Source organism: Podarcis filfolensis (genome assembly GCF_964270895.1).
Source record: "Podarcis filfolensis genome assembly, chromosome: 8".
Lineage (NCBI taxonomy): Eukaryota > Metazoa > Chordata > Lepidosauria > Squamata > Lacertidae > Podarcis > Podarcis filfolensis.
The window spans coordinates 24,622,555-24,632,210 of NC_139611.1; positions in this window are offsets into that span (position 1 = coordinate 24,622,555).

The window sequence follows — 9,656 nt, forward strand, 5'->3', positions numbered from 1 at the left end:
CAGCCTCATCAAAGGAGGAGAAAGGAAAAAGAAAAAAGAAAGAGGGGGAGGGAATCAAATTGGCTCCAAGCCAAAGGCCAGGAGGAACAACTCTGTCTTACAGGCCCTGCAGAAAGAAATCAGATCCTGCAGGGCCCTGGTCTCATGAGGCAGAGCGTTCCACCAGGCCGGAGCCAGAGTTGAAAAGGCCCTGGCTCTGGTTGAAGCCAATCTAACTTCCTTAGGGCCCGGGACCACTAGGGTGTTGCTATTTATGGACCTTGAGGCTCTAATTAATTATTAATTTATCATCATCATCATCATCCACTGTAGGCAATGGACCAATTTCTTAGACACAGGAACTACTCACCCACAGTGTTTCTGTCATTCCAGGATTCAAGCTGAGATTGGTTTTCCTCCATCTCACCACTGCATCCCTGGTTTAGGACTTTAATGGCTAAAGCAGTGTTTCCCAAACTTGGTTTGCCAGCTGCTTTTGGACTACAACTCCCATCATCCCTAGCTAGCAAGACCAGTGGTCAGGGATGATAGGAATTGTAGTCCCAAAACAGCTGGAGACCCGAGTTTGGGAAACACTGGGCTAAAGCCAGCACCTTGAATTGCACCCAGACACAAACAAAATTTTGATAAATTCACCAAGTTAAACTGGAAGCGCAGGGGAGATTGAATCAGAAGAATGTAAGAATCCACCTTAAACAAAAGCGGATTGGCTCAGTACTGACTGCGATGGCTGGCAGTGGCTTTCTGGGGGTTCCCACAGGAGTCTCTCCCAGCACTACCTGGAAATGCCAGGGACTGAACCTTGGAACTTCTGCATGCATGCAAAGCAGAGAGCCAGTGTGGTGTAGTAGTTAGGAGCAATAGACTCGTAATCTGGTGAACCGGGTTCGCGTCTCCACTCCTCCACATGCAGCTGCTGGGTGACCTTGGGCTAGTCACACTTCTCTGAAGTCTCTCAGCCCCACTCACCTCACAGAGTGTTTGTTGTGGGGGAGGAAGGGAAAGGAGATTGTTAGCTGCTTTGAGACTCCTTCAGGTAGTGATAAAGCGGGATATCAAATCCAAACTCTTCTTATTCTTATTCTCTGCCACCGAGCTGTGAACGAGGAATTTGGTGGGGGAATTCCAATATCCCTGTGAGGCAGTCTGTCTTTTATACAGCAGCCACAGTGACCAAGGGTATTCAGAGGCAGGAAATGCAATCTCTCCTCGTTCTGCACATAGGCAGGTTACCACCCTGAAAGCCTCAACCCTGCTTCCATTTGAAGCTTCTTCATTCATATATATAATACGCATTTGGGAGTCTGATGCAGCAGGGGGAAGAAACAAATTGAATCAGCTCCCTAAAGCTGCTCATCAAGGAGATTACATGGAGCAAAACAATTACTTTCTGCCTTTAATTTTAATCCAAGGATCAGTAGCCTGGGGAGGGAAGTCGCTCTCCCCCGCCCCCCTCGCCTGCTCCACAGTCTATTCCATGAGTCATAGAGTTGGACAATCCTTTTGTCTGACCCATCCTCTGCAGAGATTAAGAATATGATCTGGGAGGCTCAAATGCATGGTACCACCCGATATCATCTGCCTCCACTAAGGAGGGAGAGAAATTCAACTCGCCTTTGCATTTAGATGCTCACTCGACTAATTCACTCTTTCCAAAATGATATGCAAACTGAGACTCAACTATTTTTTTACTTCTCAGAATTTTGCAGGGCAGTTCTCCAGCGCCGGCCCATCCCCCCACACACACACTGGATAACCCTGATGCTCCCTAGGTCCCTGGCTGGGGACTGGGGAGGGAGAACGCCCAATGCCTGAGCCAAGGTCTACCCACACTTGAAATTTAATAAAGTTGTGGCCAATTTAATCCCATAGCACATTGTCTTGAGTCGTTATTCCACATGACGGGGGGGACCTCTCGGGATCTGGGGACTCCGCCTGTCCACGCAATGTGTCTATTGGGCAAGAATGCATACACAAATTTTGCACTAAAGGGCTGGCAAATTTTCATAACGACTTGGAACACTCTGGTCTGAAGCAAACGGAGCGTTCTGGTCGGGAACAAACGAGGCTCAAAGCTGCTTGCATACTGAGATCCACATGGAGACTGGGATAACAAAAGCCTTGGTGACCCTCATGGACCAAATGAGAAGGCCTGAAGGACCATAGGATAGGCTGGAGGTCCCCACTCCCCGGATTTAGGAGGTTTGGAGGAACAAGAAGGCACTGTTTGGGCTGGGGGGAACCACAGATGGGTCCTGCTCCAATTTTTAAAATTGAATTTTAATAACAGCTAGCGAGTCACAGAAAGAAAGGAATGAAAGAAAAAACAGCTTTTCAAAAAAGGACAAGTTGTTGCAATTGCTAGTAAAGAAGTATAGGGTACAGCTATGTAGTTTACTGAGTCAATAATAAAAATACCAAGAGGAAAAGGATGTGTGACCTCTCATTACAAAGAGTCACATGGTCAGAATTAAAGCAATTGTATTTTTTTCAATTCAAAAAAGAATATTAAAAAATAACCATGGACTGTACTGAATCCAGGCACTCACATAGAGCTGTGGCAGCTGACACACCTGAGGCACAGTATCTGTGTATAAATTAGACAAAATGGCAAAGAAGCAATTTGACCCCCCAGACACTTTTAGCTTAGGTGAGGTTTTTAATTTTTAAAAAACAGTGATTTGCCAGTCTTGGACTGCCAAGTCACAGGTGTTTGAGGGAGAAAGCGTTTGTACCCATATGTGCTCTCAATGACATCATCAGGAGCATAGCGTAATCTGAAAAATCTGAGCTATTCTCTGATTTAAAAAAAAATAAAAATTAAGGAAAATGCAATGGAGGAAACAATTCTCATTCCTTGAGAAAGCCCTACACAACAGCTGCTGAATTCTTTCACACATAGCTGATACCAGCACTTAGCAAAGCCAGGCCACTTCCTGCTGCTTAGAGATGGATGCAAGGCTCTATGAAAGGAAGAAAGGTCAATGAAAAAATACAGCAGACCAGGCTCTTAAGAGATCAGGGAGCATTGCAGACTCGACCACTGAGTTTCCCCTCTCTGTGTGCTGGAATCAGTGCTGATTTCCTGAACAAATCTCTGCACGAGAACCCCTTTCTAGTCTAGTTCTGATATGTGAAGGTCGAAGGGGTTATTCAAGGAGATGGAGACATAGCCCTGGGCCTTTTCACAGCTATATTCTAGCTCTGCACTCACAAAACTGTATCTAGGTCATGCTCATTGTTTTGTGTCCCCCCCTCCTTGCAGCAGGTACAACATTTGCTCGTTTCAGGGAGACAGCATGAGAGAAGTGAAAACGCTTGCTCAGTACCCCAAAGAATTTGCAGAGACGCGGGTGGCGCTGTGGGTTAAACCACAGAGCCTAGGACTTGCCAATCAGAAGGTCGGCAGTTCAAATCCCCGCAACGGGGTGAGCTCCCGTTGCTTGGTCCCTGCTCCTGCCAACCTAGCAATTCGAAAGCACGTCAAAGTGCAAGTAGATAAATAGGTACCACTCTGGCGGGAAGGAAAACAGCATTTCTGTGCACTGCTCTGGTTCGCCAGAAGCGGCTTAGTCATGCTGGCCACATGACCCAGAAGCTGTACGCTGGCTCCCTCAGCCAATAAAGCGAGATGAGCGCCGCAACCCCAGAGTCGGCCACGATTGGACCTAATGGTCAGGGGTCCCTTTACCTTTACATTGGCCGTACTTTGCTCAGATTCATTGTGAGATGTCTGGACATATGCTTGGGGATGCGTCTGTGCAGGGCTATCTTAAGCATAGGCGGCACCGGGGTGCAAAGATCCACCCGGCGTGCCCCCCCCAGATTGCCCAGTCCCAGGCACACAGAAGGGCAGAGCCTGCCAACTGCCTCAGTGTCTCACTGGCTGGCTCGCCCCCAAACTCGTGGTACAGAGCCACCCGCAGCAGAAAAGCCTGCCATGGTGCTCCGACTGACGGGCGGGCTCTTCCCTGGACTCAACTCTCGGGCCCCGGACTCTCGGCCTGGCATCCATGAGAGCCTGGCGCCCGGGTGTCCCGCTCCCCTAGCACCTATGGGTAAGACAGCCCTGGGTCTGTGGCTCACCGGTAAAGCACCTGCTTTGCATGCAGAAGGTCTCTGGTCTGATCATTGTTTGGTCTGGGAGGTCGAGCATAGGGTTGCTGCCGCCAGATGGAGAGAGAGTGGCTGTTGAAGCTTTTCTCCCTCCCCGATAATTCGGGAACTCAGTTATGTTTCCTATTTAGAAACTGCATGCCATTGAATATCAGGTGATGAGGAGCAGGAGCAATGAATGGTTGTTGCTTCCATATCCTGGTTTAGAGCTTCTCAGATGTAGCTGGTCGTCACACAGGATCCTGGACTAGATAGATCTGTTGTCTGATCCAGCAGGGCTCTTCTTTAGGATTGGAGCTAGGATCAGATAAAACTGAGATGGTGTTTAGTAACTAGTGTGCTGCCAAAAATTTCTGTGGTTGTTACTGGGCAGGAGAGGTTAGTGTATCTGTGTGTTGTAAGTAGCTTAGGGACCTCTGGGTATCAAGCAGCTGTCAAATCTAATAAATAATAAGAATGTTGAAACTTGCAATTTGCACACACGGCATAGTCTTAATAATAATAATAATAATAATAATAATAATAATAATAATAATAATAATGTGTATTAAAGCTGCTTTTACTTACCTTCCACCTGTTACCTGTAGGGCCAGTTAATCCTGGAGATCTGGCAACCTTAGGTGGGAATGCCTCAAAATCTTTTTTAGCGGGTGAAGTACTTAAGGAATTTGGGTTGATCACAAACAAAAGAGGTTCCCCCTCCCCACAAGGTATAAATTATTATTATTATTATTATTATTATTATTATTATTATTATTATTGATGTTACTGAGCCTATTTGGGGAAGAGGGCAAAGATTTGCTACATTAAAAATGGGTCATTCACTTTCCCCCCCGAAGATTTCCAAATGAATGACCTTGAATAGCAGTATCACAAGGTGTGGTTCATTACCTCATTAGAGAAACTTATGAACAGAAAGTGAACATTTCCAGGGGACAAAGGACACAGGAAAAGTTTGCAGCTGTGTGACATTGCTTTATTTTTTTATTAACAACTTTTTATTGGGTTTTATAAATAAGGATCATAGGAATAATAAATCATACAAATAAATAGACCGAGTCTTCTCATGTCACAAAAATAGCATAATAAATTTGTAGTAATATCTACAATAGATGGTGCATTATTAGTAATCAGTGTATAGGTTCTTGGTTTGTGAATTAGTTTAACGAAAAACAAAGGAGCAACAGAATAGAACAGAATTATCAGATAACATTCAACATCGCATAGCTAAACGCCCAGTCAAGAGCCCTTGTGGTTGTGCTTGGATTAAGTATCAGTAATATTCATTTTTCCTCCTATGCTCCCAATGAAACAGTATAAAATGTTGGTATATTGATGAACAAGGGAGGAAGGGGTTCAAAGTGAAGGTAATATTTATGTTTAAATTTAGATTTAGATCAACCAGATTTAACCAAATGCTGATGGGAGGGATTGTTCATTTTCTGGCTTACTTGTGTATGTTATGAAATTAAACCAGGCTGGGATAAGAATGTCTTTCTTGATCTGTCCTCTTATCAACTGCAGTTTATTTGCTAATCTCTCAAGGAGGGCTGCTTCCCAAACTGTTTTGTACCAATTGTCTATCTCTGTGCCATAAAGGTATTTCCAGTGTTCTTTGGTTATTTTGCGACTCACCACTTGTAATAAAATGTAAATCCAGATTGTTGTCTTGAAATATATCTAATAATAAAGAGAATTTTAGATCGGCTTCCAATTGTTATTTCATTGTTTCATTAATTCCTTGGAATATCGAATTCCAAGAAGGCTGGATTTTTGCACATTCCCATGACATGTGGCAATATGTACCCTGTGTGGGGCAGCCCCTTCAGCAACATAGTGAGGTGCCAGGATGGAGCATTTCCAGCTTCATAGGGGTTAGGTGGGGACGCGGGTAGTGCTGTGGGTTAAACCACAGAGCCTAGGACTTGCAGATCAGAAGGTAGGCAGTTCGAATCCCTGCGACAGGGTGAGCTCCCGTTGCTGGGTCCCTGCTCCTGCCAACCTAGCAGTTCGAAAGCACGTCAAAGTGCAAGTAGATAAATAGGTACCACTCCGGCGGGAAGGTAAATGGCATTTCTGTACACTGCTCTGGTTCGCCAGAAGTGGCTTAGTCATGCTGGCCACATGACCCGGAAGCTGTATGCCGGCTCCCTCGGCCAATAAAGCGAGATGAGCGCCGCAACCCCAGAGTCAGTCACGACTGGACCTAATTGTCAGGGGTTCCTTTATCTTTGCTATTAGGGGTTATGTATCACCTACATATGAGTTTAAAGGTTAATTCTCTATTGCTCAGTGAAAAGAAAAACTTAAAAGCCTATTCCATTTCCACTAGGTCAAGTTCATAGCTGAAATCGCCTTCCCATTGATGTTTAATAGGGTCAAGTGAACTCACCAATGCGCTAAGTAGAATTTTATAGATTGTGGGTGTTATACATAGGCCTAATCTGGCACCTGCAAGGAATACGCTTCTTAATTCTTAACGCTCAACCATCTATATTGTCTGCTCGGTTCTTCCAGTTGATTACATCAACAGTAGATCATTCATTTGTAACCATCCTTGACCCCGAAATTTGTTTTGCACCAAGTGAGATGGTTTGCTTTCATTTACTCCCACCCCACCTGCAGAATTAATAAAAGTTATTATTGTATTTATTTTAAAAAACACTCAAGAACAACATGGCTTGGGAAAGCTCTGGGAGAGATGAGACCTTCAAAGCTGTCAGAGCCCTTGACTGAGATTTGTACTGATGTCCCTACAAGGCACGCACAGAGAGCATATCATCTGGTTCAAGAGAGCCGTGAATGAATCAACAGCTCCCAGTCCCTAGTCCAGGGGTTTCTGACCCCCAGTTTAAAGGACAGATCCATCCCATCCCCCCCATGAAATAAAAAACAACCCACCCCTCCAAGACCCCACTGGTTTGGGTGGCTGCAAAATAAATGAATCAGAAGGAACGTTGCAGTGCTGGAGAAGGCTGAGCCCAGTGACCTGTTGTGGATGTAAATCAACCCTACCTGGCCATCTGATCAATCACTAGGTGAACAGAGAGTGGGTGACAAACCCCCTCTTCAGCTGATGTGCATGGAATAGCTGAGGAGAGCGGACTGTCCCTCTGTGTGTCCTGGGTCCAACTGTCCATGCAAATGTCCATGCAAGAATGTAGGGTGGATGCCATCTCTCTTGGTCATGGCCATCACTGGCATGTGAGTAATGGAGAGTTGGCCAAGGATGAATGAAGATATATGGCCTAGTCCCACCCACCAACTTATCCCATCGCACTGGTTTAATGATAGAACAATTATATTACACTCATGCATGCATATTCATGCGCACCTAGACCATGCGTGGAGGTGCCCGCCAACATTTCTCAGGTGAAAATAGGGACATCCTTAGGAGAGGGTGGTGGTGGTACAGGAGCAAGCGTATTCTGCAATGTCCTTTCAAAATATGCAGAAACAAGGACCTGGTCCTTTCCTGCATCGTGCAAAACTCACAGAGTATGTATATGTTTTGTACTTGGTTGCCTAGTACTGCATATGTAACATAAAAAGTAGTCTGCTCCAGCACCCCCAGACATTTTGGCAAATTCAAAAAATCTGCCTGGACATATACTTTACCCCTGAAAAAGAGGACATGTCCTGGAAAAAGAGGATGTATGGCAATCCTATAATTCAACAATAACAACAACAACAATAACAACTTTATTATTTATACCCCGTCCATCTGACTGGGTTGTCCCAGCCACTCTGTGCAGTTTCCAACATATATAAAACCATAACAAAACATTAAATATTTTAAAACTTCTCTATACCAGGCTGCCTGCAGATGTCTTCTAAAGGTTGTATAGTTACCTATCTCCTCGGTTCAGGGGTTGCATAACTCCATACCCACAAACATTTCTCCGATGGAAATAGGGATGTTCTAAGGAAAAGTGGGACATTCCGGGATCAAATCAGAAACTGGGATGGCTTCTGTAAATCTGGGACTGCCCCTGGAAAATAGGGACACTTGGAGGGTCTGCCTGGATAATGAGAACACCCTAAAACAGGGGTGAGGAGCTTTTCTTAGCTCAAGGGCCAGATGAACATCTGGGCAACCTTCTGGGAGCCAAGTGGGAGTTAAGGGGCAAGGCCAGAGGCTAAGGTGAGCAGAGCATCAAATGTTAATTCCACCTTTGTACAGTTAGGCTAGTTTCTACCCTCACTCATATGCCCCTCTCTAACCAGACAAGCAAGAGGCATTTATCAAGGATACATTCCTGCCAGGCAAAAACACTCAAGGATTGGTGAGGCTGCAGTATATAGAGGATCCTAAGAGCCAGATGAAGAAGCTTGAGGGCCACATTAGGCCTATTCTCTCCACTGCTCTATAATGATAACAGTTTTTCTGGGTGATGGTGGTGTGGAGAATGGACTTAACAATAAATGCACACTGGGAGGTTAGTTGCACAATCCTTTGCAGGTTTACTCATAAGTAAGCCCTGCAAAGTTCAATGGGGCAAATTCCTAGGTCAGTGTGCAAGGGGCTGCTGGCCAATTTGCTCCATCCAGGTTTGCATTTTCGGTGCCAGTCCTCTTGTCTGCAATACGAGAACAAATAACACTGAAGACAGTAGAACTGAGCATATAGAAAGTGCTCATCATAGTTTGGAAGGCAAGACTTCCAGTCCACATGAAGTGGCTTCCATTTCCAAAGAAGCCTTCAGCCCCCAAACAAAATTAAACGTAAAGAAATAAGAGATGTATCATGTTGATAACAGATGGCCAAATTTATCATGATCACAATCATAACACACCAGAGAGTCCATAAATAAAGGAAAAATAGTAAAGCAAAAATTAAAAAGAGAGAGATTTGGCTTTCCAACTCTTCTCTGATTGCCCACCCACCCCCTGTTTTGCAATATATTCTTTTAAGCTACAGATATATAGCATTTTCTAAATTACTAAAATAATTTCTCCTTTAAAAAAGTGTCCTTGCTGCAGTATTTAAAAAAAAAAAACACAAGCAAACAATTACAACTTAATGAAACATAACTTGTAATAAAATCTGTTTCAAAGTATTTCTTCTGTGAACAGAGACATAGATCTCCTGCATGGATGACGCACAGTTGAAATTTGTCTCTCTGTATGTGTACCGAGTTTTACTTTATTTATTTTCTGTCGTCATCATCCTAGCTTCATTTCTACCTCACTTTTCTTCCAAAGAGCTCAAGGTGACATACACAATTTTCCTCCCTCCGGTGGGATCCTCAGAACAACCCTTTGCAATCAGACTAAGAGGCAGTGAAACCGCCCAGTGGGCTTCATGGTCAAATAAGGATTTGAACCCTGGTCTCCCTGGTCCTGGGGCAACACTCTAACCGCTGCATCTTGAGACCTGCTCTCTTTTGTTGGGTGGTTAGTTTGAGATGCTGGACGGCTTCTGCATTTCCTGACAGTGTGACTACTTCGCAACACCAGTTGTTGTGATGATAAAGTGGGTCAGGGGAGAATGGTGCGCCCCATCTTGAGCTCCTGGGAGGAAAGGTGGGGGCATGAAT